The sequence below is a fragment of the Strigops habroptila genome, chromosome 1 (genome assembly GCF_004027225.2).
Source record: "Strigops habroptila isolate Jane chromosome 1, bStrHab1.2.pri, whole genome shotgun sequence".
Lineage (NCBI taxonomy): Eukaryota > Metazoa > Chordata > Aves > Psittaciformes > Psittacidae > Strigops > Strigops habroptila.
The window spans coordinates 104,304,365-104,325,499 of NC_044277.2; the positions used below are offsets into that span (position 1 = coordinate 104,304,365).

At 38.6% G+C, this 21,135-nt stretch overlaps 1 protein-coding gene and 1 long non-coding RNA gene across 2 annotated transcripts in view; both read right to left on the reverse strand.

Annotated features, from left to right (window-relative positions):
* KMT2C (lysine methyltransferase 2C) overlaps nucleotides 1-21,135 on the reverse strand; it is a 197,057-nt gene that overhangs the window by 155,348 nt on the left and 20,574 nt on the right.
* Nucleotides 7,802-8,816, reverse strand: LOC115604964. The gene is made up of 2 exons (XR_003990455.1): nucleotides 7,898-8,816; nucleotides 7,802-7,849 (listed from the first exon to the last, which is right to left on the reverse strand). It is a non-coding gene; the product is annotated as an uncharacterized LOC115604964 (long non-coding RNA).

The window sequence follows — 21,135 nt, forward strand, 5'->3', positions numbered from 1 at the left end:
CTTTCTTTTTACTTTTCAAACTGACAGTTTAGACATCTATAAATTCTGTAAGTAAAAATTACTTTTAGTCAAATATCTGTCATGTTAACTGAGCAATATACTGCATCAAAAATTGCTACAGCTTCTTATTTCTCAAGAACTACCTTCCTACTGATAGGTAGTCTCACTGACTTGCAGTTTATAATTTCAGTTTTGTAACAAAAACACACTACACGCAGACCTTAACCATCAAACACATTTCAGAAGTAATAACCAAAAAATTTCTGATGCACTTATGACCTTCCAACATATTATGTATTTGCAGTTTTGCACAAATTACATCCTTCATACATTTGTTACCAATGCCCTGAGCTATATTCACTACAAAAATGATGCAAAATAACATAGTAGCACTTGCAGTATCTTTTAAAACCTCTTCTGGAACCAAATTAGACAAATCCTTTGGAGCACCAGCAACTACAAGTACAGCCATCTGCGTGTTTCCAACCCCAGCTAGTTCCATGTATCTACCTGGCTCCAGACTTAGGAATGGCTGTATTCTTATGATTCCTCCCAACAACGGTTAATGTGAGGCTCTTCAATGAATTTGCTAAATAATGCGTATGAAGACCACTGAATGTTTTCACATGTTCTATTTGTACAGGCGAGGAGAACGAAACGGCAATATTAACAGCTGAGAGACCACTGGCATTGTCAAAAACACTAATCTTCTAACCTCTGCAAGAGTTTCACATGCGCACCTGCACCATCACACACTGTACTTGTCCACACTTCTCTTTCCTTTGAGTTAACAAAGCTTCATCAAAATACTGCATCAAACACTTTTTCTTGATGGGTAGCATTAAGCATCCACTTGCATCCGAACACAAGATTTGTTTCTCCATGACGACGACTATGGCAAGTTTCAACTCCCCCAATCTTGTGACAGCCATGATGCCCAGAATTTTTTACCCACAACAGCACCCAGCTCATGTCTTCTTTAAGAATTAAAAATTATCCAGCTACTTGCTCTTTGGTACACTGCAGGGTTTGCCTACTACTCTCTTCTGAGTAAAGGTGGTAATACAATGGTAAGGACTGTAACCCTCATGTCTAGTGATTTCAAGATCCTGAACATAAAATTCAGCAGATCTGAGTCATCGTGCATGAGAAACAGCTGCCAAGTACTTGGAACTTGGTGGAAGTTTTGGTCTCTGTGAACAGATTTTTGTAATTTTAGCACCATTAATTAAGAGTCATTTTCAAAGATTTCCTTTTGAAACTTTGCAGTCTGCTGGAGTCTTACCACAGTTACATTGTGAAGAGTCTTTCAAAAATGCATTTGCCTGCTCATGTTCAATATTCTCACTGCATATATTAAGTGCAGGTGCAGACTGTGCTGCATGTCTTAATACCCAGCCACACACAGTGCAGGTAAACAAACAATCAAAGTTTGAAGTTTTACTCAAAAAATTGAGTTTTATCCCCAGCAAGCAGTGTCAGCATACAATGATCATAAAGAGCTCTAACCACTGTTTTTACTCATTGTTAATTCAGTTAAGATGCTCAAAAAAGGATGCAAACACTCATTCTTAAATAAACTGATACAATAGTTAAGACAAACTAAACCCCACTCACATGGCATCATTTTAAGAGGTTTCCAGATCTTAACATCTATCAAAACGCATCAGTCAACTTAGAACATCTCATGCTCTCTCATCAAATAAAGCTCAGTATCTTTTGACTCAAATCAATCTCACTCATGTCTTTAGACCTAGCAGCAAACACAAGTCTTCCTGGAGATTACATAGAAAATAACTCTGTTCTTATGCTTTGGAAAGATTTCTGATCCCACTAATACCACAAAAAACCCCACGTGTCTGCTCCTTGGTGCATGCTACAGGATTCCTCGAGAAAGGCATCCATCCTCCAACTTCACCTGAACTTCTGTTTACAGAAAGTGATGGACAACCTACAGGCAACAACAACGGTGTATCTCCCTACTGCTTCCCCCAACAAGCATTTAAGCTTGAACTAGAAGGTGCAAGTACATGAAGGGAACAGCAGTACCCAAAGTGATATAAATAACCTGATTTTATGCAAGATGCTGACTTAGAAACCATTAGGTAGAACTTCCTTAATAATATCCAAATTAATTGATGGCATGTAAGAAAAGTAGTTCTTGCATGTTAACTACAGTTTGACATTACCCATCCATAAAATGGATTTAGACAGGAAAAACACACAACAGAAATGAATGTCATATCACCACATATCTTTTCCATCTGTTAGCACCCTTAGTGCTCCTTATAAAGCAATGCATTTTTATTTCAGATAATGTCAACAAGTATTATGAAATATTTTTCTTTCAATAAAACTGCTAAACCTAGCAAAGCCAAAGGGAAAAAACACAAGATCTGCTCACTAATTAAAAATCCATTAGAACTTACTCAGAAGGCTTGGAAAACCTCAGAAGAATAAAAACAGACCTAAAAAGAAAATGGGCAATGTAATCTGATGGGTGTCATTGTAAATTTGTAATTCACATGAATTGTTTTTCTTTTAACGAAATGGTTTCCCAACTAGAAGTAAATCCTAAAAGCCAGATCATGGAAACTATTTTTATACCAGAGTAAATAAAACTCTGGAAATCCTATTGTGAAATATAAACAACAATACAAATAGCATAATAAGCAACGCTCCAAAGAGCAGTCACAACTAATACAAGTCTTCAAGCATGTTTAAAAGCTTCTGTATAAACAGACATATCAATCTCTAGGGGCATGGATAAGGCAGAAACACTGCATTCTGCGAACAAAACAATCCAACACTTTTTTCCCATCCCTGAAGAAGATTCTTCTAACCTGGAGACATAAATTTCTGACAATTCTGACAATTACAGATACGTTATAAATAGCCCCAAATAATTCGAATAGGGAACTTCTATACTTCTGTTCAAAGAACTGTGAAATTATCATATTTGTTTGGGACAATGATTACTGCTATACATCAATGTTCTCGGTGTTCCACCTCTTTTTATTCAAGACGACTACAAACCACACCAAGCTGCTTTCTGCACTTTTTTTTCTCCATGGCAGTCTTCTGTCCATGAAACATATGAATTCATGTGGGTTTTAATTATTACTCCCTCATTTCTTTAATATGCCCTTAAAGAAAAACATGGGGGGGGGGGGGGATTAAAAAATAGATGGGGTTTCCAACACTCGATGCTAGAGGAGTGCTACTACCTGATCATCACCTTCATACCGCCCAGCATCAGATGAGATCAGGCTGTGACAGAACTGCTACCAAAAGAATGATCTACTGCTCAGCATACGTCATATGATACAGGTCAGAGTTATAAACAAAATTGTATCTGTGTCACACGATAGGGGCACTTACCCAGTGAACCTTGTTACAGCAGCTACTACAATGGAAGTCATCCAAGAGGACCAACTGATACCTCCAGGTCAAGTTCCTTTGAGGCCATCATCCAAGGACACCCAAGCAGTAAGCTTACCCCATTTACTGCACTGCAAGTTGCAAAAGGTCTTGAAGTTCTGCAACTTCTCTCCAGTTCCACAGATAACCCTCAGTTTAAACAGGCAAGGAAATGTGTTTCTAAAGTAACAGGAAATTAATTCTCAAAAATCATGTTCAGTGTGGAGAAAAATGCTAAAATGACCAAGATTCAAACATGCTCACCTGGAGATGTAGAAATAACATTAAAGTTTAAGAATTAACACAGACTGAATTGATACCCAGCAAAACACAGCTGATTTTCACCCAGATCAGTTTATTTAACTCACTGGAGGTTCACTAACATTTGTGCTGGAAGCAGCAAGGGAGGAGAGCAGTGATAGGAAGCTGCTAGAGGAAGAAGAGAGGGAATAAAGTGAGTGAGGCTTCTTTTGGTGACAGTTTAAGTATTGCTGTCTAAAAGGATTTGGAAATTAGAACCTGAACCCCTTGCTTTGTAACTTTTTTCACAAGCCACCAGAAAAACAAGTAACAAAGATAATCAGCAATGATACTGAAGCTGATTTATAATGGGACTGTTTGTATATTTACCTAATCTTTTCTGAGCACAGACCTTCTGGAATGACAGCTTCTTAGATATTTATACTTTTATTTCAGCTTGCTTTTTACATATACACATATGCTTCTAATTAACATTCACAGCATGAAAACTCAGTTCTACTCACCAGACCACACAGCCTCAAAAATTATCTTAATCAAACCTTCCAGAAATACTTCCAGGTATCGTAAGCTGCCAGAGAAGCTCTAGAACAGCTACACCTGCAACTTACAGCAGCACTAAGGCTCCTCAGATTTACCCGAGTACTGTCTTGGTATCATGACAGGACAGAGCAGGGGCTAGTTCACAGTTTGGTCACAAACGAATTTCAGCAATAAAATCATTAGGGTTTGTTACATTATTACTTCTGCACGATTATTTTTTTTCCTGTATTTTTGCATACTGAAATTTCTCCCCTGAGTACCTGAAAGCTTTCATGATGACAGAATAATTACAATTGAGGTATACTATGTCCTCAGCATCTTAGAAACCACTTGCATTTTGCAATCAATGTATTAAAGATTACATTTGAAAAGACTCTTTGACCACAAAAGATCTCTAGCATTTAGTACACCATCTATGTAAAAGCTGCTAAAGAGAGGGCTATCAAAACAGACATCCAACTGCTCACAGACTCGCTGGATACAATGCCAGAATCATTATCCACACGACTCTAATATCCATAAATATCACTCAACAACCGTAATTGATTGAAGCCCACCTTTCAGAAAGGCACTTGCTTTGCCACACCCTTTGTCATTTGTTCCTCCTTATGAATTCATGCTCATTTCCTACGTGAACCTCTCTAGCTTCAGTTTTCAACCGCTGGCTCTTGTTGTACCTTTTCCTGTTACATTAGGGAACCTTAAGAACCTGGGGTTTTGTCCACTGGAAATACTATCCACTGTAATCAAGCCACTACTTAGTTTTAGGGTTTAGATTCCCTGACCTCCCGTAACCTGACGGACTTTGCCTTTCTCACCAAAGGAATTTTCTCCACGCTTTCTACAACCTTTGGTCCACCTCATGACTTTCTGTCAACGCTTCTGAAACCCTGCAATAAACAGCTTCAGGACACAGCCACAGACATCCCACACTCTAAATCTCTTTCCAGAAATACTCCTTTCCAGCCTGTAGCACCACTCCAACACCTTGACATGGTGACACCATCTCTCTCCTTATTCTAAAGAGCATTTTGTTCAACTGTGCTTAATCCAAATCCCACTTTTGCGCCTTCCGTATGCTCATCTATGCCATTCCATATACAGATATCAACAGCAGTAATTGTTATAAATATTGACTAATACCAGGCTTTATTGCTGGAGGACCACCAAAAAAACCTAAAGCAAGGCGATGACAGTTCCCAAAGACAACAAAGTGCTTGGTCAGCCAGCCCTTAACCCAATTACTACAGGCTTTATTCCACTGAATAATTCAAATGAATAGTTTAATCAGAATGTAAGACACTATATAGGCCCAGCTCCTTTAAAAAAAAATCCATTTACTTTACATCTTTATAGATAACTATGGCTGAAGGATCACATCAGATGACCTGGTATCTACATCAAAGGCAACTTTTAAAACTCACATCATGGATAAAAGATAGGATGAAAAGGAAGGAAAGGAAGGAGTAAGAAAAAAAGAACCACCAAACCTATGAGTTCCTGCCTCTAAAGAAAGTAGTAAATATCTTTATTTCCAAAATAAAAACTTAGAAGCCATCCACTCTCCTCAGCTCTTCACCTTCTGCATATGTAACCATCAAGACACATACTATAGCCATCTCGACCGCAAGGGGCTTGCTCTCCCAAAAAGTCATGCTTTCCACATCTTCCCGATTTCAGTGGGAACCATGGGATTTCACTGCCTCACAGAAGCGAGCAGCACGTATTTCAATATACTTTGTAGCATAATAAAATATTCTATTGAAATTACGAGACCTAAAAAACAATTACTTTATTGCTTCTTACAACTTTTTCACTGTAAAATTCAACTCCAAGGTAGTAATTGGCAGGGACAAAATTATGTAGCAATTAGGGCATGACAGCAAAAGCAAACAAGAACTGAAAATGGGTTCGACACTTCTGGTAACAAGCAGGTAATTATCACAGCAGCTTGAAAGGGGCATAATCAACCAAACTGACATCATCCCTCCCACATAATAAAATGTGAAATCCCTTTACGTGCAGTGTAGCTCTTACACACAGCTGGTAAATGCTGCTACTCTAGTCTCGATGTCTGTGTCTGCAGAGCAGCTGAGGGTACATTTGGGACAGCTCAAGAGTGGGTAATTTTATTTATTTATTTAGAATAATAACAACTATTACATGTTTTCATCCATTGTGGACTACAGAGATTATTTCTAGAAAATGGTATTTTATAAAAATGCCCTGTCTTCTCTGAGTATAACTTTGTTTTCAAAGTTCCTAGAACACAGAAACAAAATCTCTGCCTAAAAGGCACAGTTACTGTTACACCACCATCTACAAGATACAATAGGTTTAATATTTTTTAATATAAAAATAAAAAGTACTAGTTTTAAGTATCACAGGATCATAGAATGGTTTGGGTTGGAGAGGACTTTAAAGCTAGTTCCAACCCCCTGCCATGGGCAGGGACACCTTCCCCTTGACCAGGTTGCTCCAAGCCCCGTCCAACCTGGCCTTGAACACTGCCAGGGATGGGGCAGCCACAGCTTCTCTGGGCAACCTGTGCCAGTGTCATAGTGAAGAACATCTTCCTTATATCTAATCTAAATCTACCCTTTTCAGTTTAAAGCCATTCCACCTTGTCCATCACTGTGTGCCCTTGCCAAAAGCCCCTCTCCAGCTTTCTTGTCAGCCTCTTTAAGTGCTGGAAGCTGCTCTGAGGTCTCCCCGAAGCCTTCTCTTCTCCAGGCTGAACAAACCCAGCTCTCTCAGCCTGTCCCCACAGCAGAGGTGCTCAACTCTTAACTACCACATTTCACCAACAATACTTTTTTTCCCCCATGACACATTTTATTTCAATTTCGGTGTGAGCATTAACTGTTGTCTTAAAGCAGCACTATCCCGTGGACATGTCTGTTGTTCACTTCGAGACAGTCTAGCTGTATAATAAATGGAAATTCATTCATCTTCATAACATATCTGAGGTAATTAAAATATTAAGTGTAAAAAAAAAACAAAAACACAACCCGCAAACAAAACCACATTCATTTATCTGCTGTCCCTTTTCTGCATTATTTTATTGCAAGACTCTCACTCTCATTGGTGCAGTGCTTGGAAACCCATCGGCCCTGACTGACTCAATAGTGGCAGCTGTATCTGTTGGAGGAGGTTGGGGGGAACCTCCTTCTCCTTTTTCTGTATTTTGTCTATTCCTAACTTGTGGTGTTCTCCATGTTCTCTCTCCTTGTGTTGACAAATCCATTTACCTCCATACTGTCTGTCAATACCATTAGCTTGCTGCTTCCGCCTTCTTCCAGCTCATTAACAGCAGCAAGGCTGGACCCAATGCTAATCCCTACAGTCTGTTGTTAACTATTTCTGTCCAGCTCCAACCTTTCAGATGGGTTTTGTTCCTTGTTCCTTGGATACAAGCAATTTCAAACACACTGAAAGTGTGGCTCAATTTGTATTGATTTTGCAAGACAAATTTCCACAAAACATTTACAGAGTACCTATACCTATCATTTTGTAAACTGTGCTGCAAGTACCGCAAGTAAAACATATGAATTATTAACACATTTCCTCATCTTTGAAAGCTCAGCACTAACACATCACAATACAAATTTTTTTAGACTACTGTTATCTTGAACAATCTGGGGTTTTTATCTTTTTTTGGTTTTGTTGTTGTTACCTTGAGCAATCTATTTTTGTGCACAACCAAAACTGGGTTCCTGGATCTCAACCTTTGAAAAATACTGAGGTAATTTTGAATAACGGTATTCACTTCAAAATTTAAATGTGATGAGTGTGTAGCCTAGACATGGCATGCCTTGACTTGTGGAAGGTTTAGTTTACTGGCAAGTAAAACAGATGTAGGCACAACAGGAGATACTTGATTGCTGACTATATGTTACTGACATGATAAAGGTGTTAATACTATACCAAGTCTTGTCCTTTTTTTCTGCACATCTGAACCATTTTAAATCTGAACTTACTTACAAAGATTAAAATTTTACAAGATCTAAAATTCTATCACAAATTATTAACTAGAAAAAAACTGGTAAAAGCAGAAGTACCAGTTTAAAACTATACCACAGAAAGTGAAACATTGACCTCAAAGCCGAAAAAGGTAAAGACTAAGTAAATCTTAAAAGGAAAAAAAAAAAGTTAAATCCCTGTATTTTTAAACTAATTGCTATTGATGAGACCTTTCTAAAAGCACTGCTTCTCTGAACACTACAATTTTACTCTGAGAATCTACAGATATGAAAAACAGCTTTACACAAAGAGCTAGCACAGGTCAAAGCAAAACTAACAGGACTTGGATAGAGGTCAAATATTCACCTGAAGTAACACGTAAGCTGCACGTACCCTTTACAAATGGAGGTTATAGTGTTGCAAGTGAGTTCGCAGCCAGGTTCTCCACGCAGGCATGCTAGCAGTTGCACTGGCAGAGGAACGGTGCTGAGCAGCTGCAGTAAGAGGTGACTGCCTAAGTCACTGCTGCCAGCAGAACAGATCTCTGGAATCGTGGCCTTAAATGCCCTCTAAATATAAAGCTAACTAGAAAAGTTTCTATTATCAGCAAGACACAGGTAGGCAACTTACCAGGAAACAGTAACTCAGAAGTGATGAGGTGGGAAACCTTCCTTAACCTCCACCACCTCTCCTTGTCATGTACTTTTTTCCTGTTTCAATGATAGATTCCACTAGAAATGCCTTTTTACCACAAAGTTAAGAAAGCTATAGCAGCATCCAGGTTCTGCAGCATTCAGCATACTGGAAAAACAGGCATTCTAGGATACTTTAGTTCTCAAGACTTGAGAGAAAATCTAAGACACACAGAAATTTCAGGCCCCAATGTTCTGGCCTACAAGCTCCCAAATAAGCACACAAAGTTATCTGATAGAGGAACAAATACTGATTTTTCTTCTTTGCATCTGCATCCTACAGTAAAGGTAACACGGTTGGTTCAGTATCCTTAAGGGAAATTTTCTTCATCTGAACTGCTGGAAATGGTGTTTTATTGGAAGAAGTACAGTATTTTGAAGTAGGATCTCCTCTCCATAAGAGCTCTGAGAGGATGCCAGGAAAACATAAGATTAATAACGCCACCAAAACCATTACCTTCTCTGGATACAGACACACCCCAACACCTTATTTTCTAATATCCAGTTCCATGGCCCAATTTGCAGTTATGTTGAGGGCTTACCTCTTCCATAAATGAAATCAAAAGTTAAGGTTTAGCTTCCCTTGGAAAAGAAAAACAAACTAGGGCTTCAGTCTCACTAGACACACCCCATGATCCAAAACTTAATCTATTATAGAATAACACTAAGTTGGTAACACATAGCCTAAGGACTTAAAAAAAAAGAAACAAGAGGACACAGAAAAAGCATGCTATCATTAAAACCATTGCTCAGCAATGCCACTGAACTAATGCTAAGGTAAAATAAAAACTATCACCACATATGAACTTTATTAGCTAAATAAACTTCTGTTGTTTCACTTTCAAATCAAATTAACTATTTCAACACTTAAACTTGGATGCGCACAGCAAAATAAAAGTATCTAAATCTAAGAGCCCAGCTCAAGACTTACCACACTTGCATGTTCAATGCTCAATAACCAACCTCTGTACTCCATCAAGAACTGGCTGAAAGCCCTCCTGCTTTTACGCTTTCTGTTACCACTGTCATTCAGAGAATTTGGAATAAAAACCTATACAATTCTATTTTATTACAAAAGGTTGGTTTTATTTTGTTTTGTTTTCCTGGATGAAAAACCATGAATTCTGAAGACTTCTTCATGAATTCTTCTTCTGAAGAATTTTTTTTTTTTCCAGGTTTCCTTGGCCCTATATTTCATATTCAGGTTCACCCAAAAGAATTTACAAAAACTAAAGCTATTAAATTTAATACCTAGTAATATATATCATCAATACTACAAGGCATGGAAGAACTCATCAATGGTTTTGATTTTTTAAATTAATTACAGTGTGTCTTAGAAGACATACTGATGAAGAACGAACTGGGGGAAAAGAACACCGGAAAATTTCATATATTCCTAAAAATCTCAAATACAATCAAACTTGCTACCCTTTTTCACCAGCTGCAAAATTCAATCTCTGCTGCCTTGTACACACTTTAACATTATACAAAATGGGTTTCACATCATTAGGAAAAATCATGGGCAAAATAAAATGTTGGTCTGACATGCTACTTAGGATCACCTTGAACACTAAGAAAGGTTTCTGTTTCTTTTTATCAAGGAGTTGCTCTGAGTAAGGACAGCAACTACTGATGTTCCTAATACACAGGAAAAAGCTTTAACTTTGTAAGATACCAGTTTCTTAAGAGACACAACAAAAAATCACCAAGGCCGACCAGTTCTTCTACACAACAACTGTATCAAAAGAAAATGTACTTGAAATAAGTGCAACTTAGATAAGCAGCTACTACGGGTTTAGAAGAGGGACCCTGTTTGAATAAAGCAAAATGAGTTACAGTATTCTCCTACAACCAGATTTTTAATTCTTGCATTAAACTAAGGAAAACAGTCAAGCTCCTATTACACACTTTTAAAAAAAAATTTATTAAAGAAGTATGTCTGAAGCCGCATCTTAAAAAGAAATTAACAGCCAACAAACTGCTTTAGGAATTTTCATACTATTGTTCAGGAAGATCTAAGACTACCAAAATATTTTTAAAACAATAATAGAAAGTAAAGATTTAATCTTTAAGATTTTTAATTAGAAAACCCTTCCCTGAAGTTTCCAGTTATTGCAATACTTCTTAAGGCAGAGTTTCATGACAAAAATACTTTTTTTGTGCAGCAGAGACATACAAAAGGATTCTTCAGGATGCCAAACACTTTCAGAACTCTCCAGTGATGACTCATCCTGTTATGTATACAAAGCTTTCATTAAAAAAGAGTCAGTTGGCATCATTACAGATCCTCAGCTAGCAATCTTCAACTTACTGTTATTTCTTGTACAAAGTATTCTAAACACTCCGCAATAAAGTATTCTGGTATGCTAATTTTGGGGAGGAAAACGTGCAACTTAACTTGAATGGCCTTTCTCACACAACAGAGTTTCTACTCTAGTTCACAAAGTGCTCCAAGATGGCCTCGAACACAGTTTTTAGCCAGAAAGAAATTCTTTGTTGCTCCCATGTCAGTTCCTTGCCAGTTGCGCTGATCAACTATTTTGCCAAAACAGGAAAAATAAGTCTTTCAAAATGAGTCTTGATGAGTGTAACAAAAAGAATCACTTCTTAAAAAAAAAAGGGGGGGGGGGGGGCGGGGAAGGGAGGGATTAATTGCTCCTAAAAAATTTGAAAGCATTCCTTCTGGCTGTCTCCTTAGAAGCATTATTTTAATTCTCAGACCCATTAATTTATTTATTTAGATATCTGTTGTATGACAACAAAACCACAATGAACTAAAAACTGCCACATAGGTGCAAATAATTGTCATGAACTATATTACTATCCTAACAAGTATTTGCCAGTAAGACAACATTCTTTCTTTATATGAAAGCAGTGTTGCTTTTGGGTTTTGTCGGGGTTTTGTGTGTTTTCAGATTTTTCTTTTTTTTATTGGTTTTTGTTTGCTTTACTTACACACATGAATGTTTGCAAGATGTACTAGAAACCAAAAACTTCCCTCAGTGCTACACAGCGTATGAGCACCCTGCACTTTGCTCCATCAGGTGTTGAATCGGGTCTTTCCAAACCAGGCTTAGAAGTTGGGATGGTGATTTTCATTCATGCCTGTTCATCTCCTACCTGAAGGGAGAAGGCAGCCCACCCACAAACCCAGGTAACAGCCGCTGTGGAGCTTTAAATCAAACATTTACCTTCTGAAATTCATCTCAAGATGCAGCTAGTCTGGAATTAGCAGCCCTCCCACAGTATCGTCTGGCTAAATGCAAACGAACGAGCAAGATACAAATAATCTCCTTTATGTTCAATTCCTTCAGCCACTCACTTCTCTAATAATTCAGTTCCTAGTGTTGATCCTTTTCTAAATATGGCCACATATGCATAAGAAGCGAGCCTCCGTGCCAGCTATGCAATTTCTCTTTCCCACTGGGGACACACTTTCCAGCATCTCAGATGTTTTCAGAACAGACGCCTCCCCCACCACTGCCACATATACATTTTATTTTATTTCTTATGAACGCCTCTTACCCACAGTACTTACAAGTGCCAAATCATCTGATTTCACAGAGTGTCAAAAGAAAAGCCAGATCTAAGAACTTGTATAGCATTTTCTATCCCTTCTTCTTCTGCAACATGTTGACTTAGAAATAATACTCTTCATTTGCTCAAATTCCAACAACCACAAGAAGTCAGCTGTCCTTCTCCAGTCAGTTATGCTCATCAACTACACCATGTTTCCGTTAAGTTTATGCTTTCCATAGGTACTGTCAAGGCTATACCAAATCAAACACACAATTTAAATTTGTGGATTCATGCTGAGTTTTTGAGCTTGAAGCATACCAATTTCCATGTTTCACAAAAAGTAAACCTAAAGAACAGCCCAGTATTTCCACTTCCAGGCAAGATAAGGTGGCTTGTCTTCGAAAGCATAACTAAATCTTTTTGATTTCTCTTTTTTAGTTGTAAGGTTTTGTTATTCTCTCATTATTTATGTACTAGCACAGGTGGTCATGGCAAATTACCAATGTAAATTATGCTGGTTCTCTAACCGTAAGAGCAGCTTATTAATTAAATCTAAATAATAAAAATATATTTTTAAAAAAGACAACAGCCTTTGGCAGTTAAGTAACAGAGGTATAGGAAAACAAGGACACCCCCAGACAACAACAGTAGCTTCGTATTTCATATTCGTCTTTAGAAGACTATGTTTTAAGTGAAAGCAAACATCATTTTTGTCTCCTCACATTTAATCATCAGTTGATGTAAGAGGAGAGCTGAACAACGGAAAGCCAGCCGAATGCTGAGCATCTTCAGTGGAGCTTTGAATACAGCCAGGGCTCGGGGTGGGAACAATCAGCCTCACAAACAAGAGACACATCTCAAAACACACAGTGCAAACATAATGAAGGGTCCAGCACAAAGCATGGGCTTGGCTCCATCTAACAAACAAAAGGGGATACTTTAATCATATTTTAATGAGGGTTTGCACGTGACCTGGTCCATTAGATACTGAAATGCTGCCGCAGTTACCATACAGGCACCCTGGCATTTGGTGGCTAATGCCCAAACTGGCCACTGCAGAACCCTTGAGGAAGGAAAAATATATAAAGCTGCAGCAGCTTTGACTGGTAACAGTATTAATACACTGGGGTTTTTAAAGATCTACAGATCCAGACATCAGCATGATCAAGTGTGAAACCTTAAATCACAGACAACCAGTTCTATCGAGAAAACATAATATGCAGAATAATTTAGTCCAGGTTCAGCATCCAGCTGCAAATACTACTGCACTAATAGAATGAATCCAAAGCTCTGCTATGCAATATAGACATTTAACATCAGAAAGCAAGATCCTTACGGCTGCAAAAAGTGAAAAAATGTACTGCCCTAAAACTGACAAGAAAACTTGCTAACAGCCCAGACATCCTCCTTTGGAGTCCACTTGTCTCTTAATGCCTTCAAAAAGCCTTCCCATCACACACACACAACTGTTTCAGTTTAAATAAAATTTCACTGACTTAACCTGGTGCTCTCAACTAGGTCTTTGGTATTTGTGCACCTCTTTGTAAAGTATGCAGTCTGGTTTGCCCACACATACATTTTTGTGCATCTTGATAATTATAATCACAATTCACACTGAGAAGGCGATCACAGAATTAGCATTTACTATGTCTTCCAACACGTTACATGGCACTGATGCTAGTAGGTAGAAGGCTCAAGAAAATCCCAAGTAAAAGGCAGCTGTTCTCACAATGTGCAGTTAAATTGTGGTACTCCATGCTCAGCATGCTGAAAGTTTGTGTGATCGAGGAAAGGCTGGACACATTCATAGGACACGTGTAATGCTCAACAGATCTAACACAGAGATACTATCCTGGACACCAGAAATCCCACAATTCTTTCCCAACCTTCCATAATTGGTTCGGGGAAATATCATTACAAAATTATTCTTTTCTTATTTTCCTTCCTAGGCATCTGCTGTTAACCACTGCAGGAAACATGACAATGGAACATCCAGATCCCCGATCTGACCCAGTAAAGCTGCCGTTGTGAAATAGATAATTTCTCCATATTATCTTACAAACAGACTCTGAAACAAGAGCTAGGAAAACAGAGCTCATTATATTGCCCAAATTACTGTCACACCTAAAGGCTGATCTTTAACACCACTGACCTTCATTTCCAGCCTTGTATTCACCATCCTGAACTGCGAACAGCGAACATGCAATTATGTAGCCTTTAGTTGTTCCTCTAAAAGACTTGTTCCCGATTCCTGATGCCCAGAGTCTCTAATGCAGTCTTATAGAGAACGAATTCTGCATCAAGGGGGAAGGGAAACAAAGAAAATGTCTGAGCATCCTATATACCTTTCCATTCAGTAGATGGCTCATTAGGATCTCTGTCCATACTGTACTGAAGAGCTTTACCACTCAGTCATGTGGTCGTTAGCTACCACAGTCAAAAAATAACCTTAAGAACAGCAAGTTTCATATCATACAGTCATGCTTTTCAACAAGATGCTTTCACAGTCAAAAAAACACACCTACTTTTCTTGTATTTAAGCAACACTCCGCTCTTCTGGCAGCTCAATGGGTTCTCCTAAGTCATCAGATCCCTTGTACAGCCTCAGAAATAACGTAAGCATCACGTGTCATGTCACTGAAGAAAGGCAGGTGACATTTTGCTGCTACTTTCCAATTCAAAATAATATCCAATCCTAATATACGAGCATTCTAACCTTACTTTTTTATAGGGAATTTATAATTTTTTGTTTCTTGTACTCAGTTAAAAAGACTACAGAGAGATTTGGAGGAATTTTCTTTTTGCCCCCTACCCTAGCTCAAGTAATATAATTAACAAACAAGCTCATGGACACAAAAGCTCTTATTTGAATACTATTCCCTAATCCTCAAAGTTAAAGCTGTGAACCTGTCTGAGAAGACAGGCAGACACTGCTTGTTAGAGAGGGCTGAGGGAAAGCTCATAAGATGGTTGTCTCCTAGGGAAAAGAGAAAGAGGTAAATAATTATCTGTGGAAGGCAAAGATGTGATGCTTTAGGGCAGGGGTGCAGGCAAGATATTAGAGTACAACTGTATTTTGTAATTTGTCATTTGGCAAGGTCATGACTTTAACCATCCCACACATGACCGTTAAACACCCAGGCACGTCGTCTTGACAAAATTGGGCATGCATCTTTGAATGCCAAGATCAGAGAGTTAAGGATTGAGTTTTATGAGGAAGAGTTGGTGTTCACTGACTGCAAATTCATCCTCATACCGAAAAGTCACTTAATTTCATCCATCCACTTCCCATGAGGATGTGGTGAACGTTCATGAAGAAATGTGGTAAACAAAGTGTCTTTGTCTTTTAAAAATACAAAGACAAGAATCCTACGATCTGGGTGATTCTGTCTTGGAGTACATATTCCAGGGTGGCCATGGAGCTCTGTCAGCAAAGGTCAGCTTTGCTGCTCAGGTACAATCTGGGCATAGGATGATCTGCAGAAAATTTGCTTCTGGTGAGCTTAGCAGGCTTAGGAGGCTGTTGGAAGGACTGGAGAAGAGATTCCAGGGGAGATTATTTCAAGATACATCTTCTTTCAGCACAGCTTGCAACTATTGAAAAGATTCTGCAAATTAATTTTGGATTCCAGATGTAGAAGATGTTTTCTGAGCTGACATTAAGTGCTTATGGGGCAGCTGGAAAAGTGCTTTGTGAAAGAACAGCACATATTTCCCTTTGTGTGCCCAGAAGTTCATCAATTTTACCCAGTGACAAGAGTTTTACATAAGATGCAGTCACTTCCATCCCAGCCTTGCTTCTCATATAGCCTTAAGAGACATAACACCACCATCACTGCTTTTCTGCCCCTAACTATACCACTACGGCACATCTTTTAAACTCATCACAAATAATCTCACTCAGAGGATACTACAGAACAGTCAGAAAAAAAACCCTCACCCTTCCAACCTAGTGAAGAGACCACAACCATTGTTAGCTTTCCTATTACAAAGGAGACCTTCCAGACAGCCTTCCCCAGGAAAGGTCTCCTACTCTTCACCTACAAATACATGTTACATACCAGAAGAGACAACCAAGTATCTCTTCTTTATCTGCTTCCTGGCCTCAAAATTTCTGGCACAGGAGACGGTGAAAAGCGTACGGACAGGACATGGAGTAGTACACGCAAAACTATCCAATGTTGCATCACTCTGATAAAATTTAACACACAAAATGATTACGTAGGATGCTGCTGTGTGTTTGATTAAACTGTATCAGAGAGTAGGCTGGGTTTCAGAGGCATGAAACACACATCTAGCTCATTTTTTTTCTCTACACACAACAGAACCGGGATTCTTGTCAGTATGTGGAAGCAGTGGGAGCCAAACACAACTAATTGGCCAGTAAAAGAATAATACAGAAATCAAGAACAAGTTTATGCCATTTATAATTGCTATGATTTTCGCTTAGCATTGTTTCACATAATCTAAGTTGACAGAAAACTAGTCACAATATGAAGAATGAAAAACTATTTTGCAATGCCTGGTTTGGTGTTTTTCTAAAGCATCCTCTTCCCCACATTTTCTGATCATGCAAAGCAGCAATCGGTTAGTGCTATTCAAAACAGGACATACAGAACAGACTAGACCATTTTCACTTCTACTTCTCATAACTTTAATTTCAATGGAAAACTTTCTATTGACTTCAGTTGTCTTTGAAACAGAATTGTGTACCTTAGAGAATACCCTATCATCGTGATTAATAATTAAACGAATCCATACGGTACTTATTCACTGACAGTTCTTTATTTGGACATCCGGAGGCATCAATAACGAAAACTCCTCTGTAGTGCTGGTGAAGCTGTCAGCAGCAGACACTGGTGATTAGGCAACCATAAGAAAGGTATAAATATACAAATATAAGGTTGTTTACATATTAATTGTATGTAGGTCTATCAATGACTAGAAGAACTACCTCCCCCCAACCTTCCTTTCTCCCAGCTATCACCACAGAAAACATAGCAAACAATCTTCATCCACAGGGGCGAATGCAGCAGATGTCACAACTGGCAACAGCAATTCCTGGCTATACACCACAATTCAGAAACTCTGAATTTCCGGTAACATACTAAACAGAAGTCAACCAATTTCAAAACATCCCCAAGGGAAGCAATAGAACCGCCAAAAATAGTAGCTATTCACCAATTCAGCTCTAGGATTCCAAAACTTTCTATGGAAAAGTGACATAACTATCTCAGTATCTGAGCCATGGCCATCAAGACAGATTCAATAGCCGTGTGCATTTCTGAAAAATGGAAGAGAGAAAATAATTAACTTGCAAACTTCTCATAGCTAACATTCTACATCACCCTAGGTGGATTTTACTACCTGAATACAAATATGCTGAGGGTGAAAAAAAGAAAATATATTGAATTATCGTGCATTTTGTAGACTAATACATAAGCTAAACAAAATACGCAAGCCAGACTCCTCTCCCAGCCCAGTTTCAAGAATTTGCTCATTCAAGGCTGTACCCTGATCCACACGAACCACCTCAGAAATCTTCCAGACTTTCTCACTAACACACTCTTCTTCCAAGAAATAGATTGCAAACTACAATAGCTGCCACTCCTGGAGCTACATAACACTGTCTTTACATCATTCTTTAAACTGTTTTATTTTTCTTAAATTAAAAACTTTCTCTTCCTTTAACAAGGTGAAAACAGAAAATTACAAGGGGCAAATGGAAGGGAAAAGATGGTTAAATACAGATAGCATCATAGAACGGTTTGGGTCAGAAGGGACCTTAAAGTTCATCTAGTTCCAACCGCCTCCCGTGGGCAGGGACACCTTCCACTAGACTAGGTTGCTCCAAGCCCCGTCCAACCTGGCATGAAAAGAATGACTACTCACAGGCAAGCTACTGCACCAAGATGGATTAAGGTGAAAGAAGGACCCAAGTCTATGCTTCTCATCCTCAATCTCCCATTTGTCTTAAAGATTACATTCCTGTAACTCTGGGTTGCTCTTTTCTGATACCTGCAAACCCATGATTCTTCCAAAAGCCCTCACCTTGCTTTTGTACCCACTCCTATGTGCAATTAGCCTTCTACTAAAATATTGTAAAGCCAAAGTGAAAATTTTTAAGAGATTAAAAAAGAAGTTACTGTTCAAACCAGACCTCCATTTTATGACAGTTCTGACCATGTAATGAATGACTTCTACTATGACTGTGACTAAACCTTTTGTACACAAGGCAAGGTTGACATGGCAGTGACAACACCTAGCACACCTTCTATTATTTGGCCCTGATCAAGTAACCTTTGAAAAGGTTAGAAAATATGCTACTCATTCCCTCATTGCTCTCCTTGACCACTATCAGTATCTTCCTGCTTGTCAAACTCATTCTCAATTGGGCCACAAAACTGTACTGCCAAAAACTGCTGAAGTCCAAGGTGATTAAAATAAAGCTCCAACCTTAGATGTCCTTCTCGTTGCTCCAGATATGCCATCCTTGTACAATCCCATCCACCACATCCCTATCCCATACCCCATTCTCTTTGTTCTGCCGATTACATTATAACCTTTCACTCTGTTCATGTGTGGAAAAAGCCTTAAAATTCCATCAAACTGACTATCCTCAGAAGAAACGTGATCCAAAGAAGGTAGATTTCTGCAGAAAAGTATAAAGCACAGGTAAGAATTCATGCTTGAGGTTTTCTGATTTCTGGAAAAAACGCAGCTCTCTTTCCTCCTGGTCTAATGCTATTTCAAACAGATTCCCCACGGAATGAGTATTCCATAACTGCCCACTTCACTTACAATTCAGTTACTTCTGTCACATCTTCTCTACAACACCCAATGTCAGACACTAACAGGGGGCAAGAGCATAATTTAGATCATAAGCTGGATGGGGCAGAAGCATAACTATAAACCAGGCAGTATTACCTGCTCTCACATGCACATATACAAAACAAGAGTCTTACAAAAGCAATCTACATTCTCTTTTTACAGCATTGGGGTATTTGGGGCATGAAAATTCAAAAATAAGGATAACAAAGGAAAAAGAAAAAAAAAAGAGGTGGGGGGAAGAAAAGAGAACTGGAGATCTGCAATAACAACATGGGAGTGCTTATGGGTAGGATGAACACATTGAGTTCCATCTGAAACAAAGAATTCATCCCTGAAACAGAATTATATCCAAGAACTGCAAGTCTTGACTAAACAAACAAGCAAACACACAAGCAGACTCTTCTTCTACGCCTTCATCTTCTCTGAGTGTCTAGTTAAGTAACATTACTTAAGTATTTACCTTTCAAGGCTTGGTGACCAGGATGAAAATACAGGTCAAAGCAGCCAATGTGAAATCTTTTATTTTCTAGCTATACTACAAACGACCCATCAGCACAAAGCACACTGTGCAACACTGTAACAGCAAATACGGGCAGGAGGGAGATCTCACCAAAGAACCAGATAGAAATGCAATGCACTATGACTAACTTTCAACAGATCTTATGGAGGAGTCAAATATCCTCCGTATGTGCAATACCATCTATCTTACGCCTAGTGTTGGACCTCAACTTTAAAATAAGTAAGTTCTAACGTATAATGATGATCCATTTTTTAAATCAAAGATAATTCCAAAGGAAAAAAGCTTAACCATGATGTTTTGCCACTCATTTTGATATGCATCTATACCTAAGATGTTAGAGGAAAAAAGCCTGTAAAGATTACTCAAAGGCACATCCGTTGCTGGATACATTCTGCATCGGATTACCAAACACAAGGATTTGAACACTCTTCAACAGAAGGCGCTCACCTATTCCCAGAACTACGTGACTGCTTCTCTACCACACCGCTTTCCCTACTGAGTTTCTCTGACATTTCCTGGTTCACCTAAGCTGCCCCAGAGAGCACCACTACGGCACTGCAAATGCCAGGAATCGCAAGAAGACATCTGATATCTGTGATATCACACGCTGGGATACTGCCAGAGAACCACAACATGCCAAAAGGATTTCACAGAGGAAAGGCAGAATTATAAAAGACTAGCTAAAGGCCCACTGTCAAACTGGTTTTTAATACTTCTACCTGAAAACACGCTACCTCCTAGAGTTTCCAAGAGCTTTAGTAATTACAAAAACTGGAACAGCCCAAATAAAACAAAAAAGTATCTTTCAGTTTGTTTAGAGTGTGATTTTGACAACACTCCAGAGCCACTTTCCCTTCTTCTTGGGCTGCATACTTTATACTACATGGTATACAAAGCATATACTATTCCACACCAAGAGTTTACTATCCACACTTTGAGAACAAGAAAACAGAACTGCAAAGCCATAAGATTTGAGAGCAGTAACGATAAAAGAATACTTTTACCATTATTTTTAAACAGCTGGCTAAATTTCAGGCTGGAAATACCCTGTAAAGCACATGCTGAATGGTCCTTTTGCCTGAGACAAAAGCAGAAAGCAATACATGGCCGCTTTTCATTTTTGCTCAGCCGTGTACCCTTAAGGTATTATTTTCAGGCAAGTCCAATGAACAGTTACAGTAAGAAAGCATACATGATGCAACTACTTTCTACTGGAATATTATGTAAATAGCAATAATGCCACCCCCTGCCTTCTCCCCTTTGCCCCCAAAAAAACTCTCATAGAACATTTTGCCAAAACTCTGCAGGAGTTTCTGTTTCGGAAAGAATAATACAGAAAAGAGAAAAAAAAAAAATAATAATGATAAAAAATATATGTAAGCCAAGCAA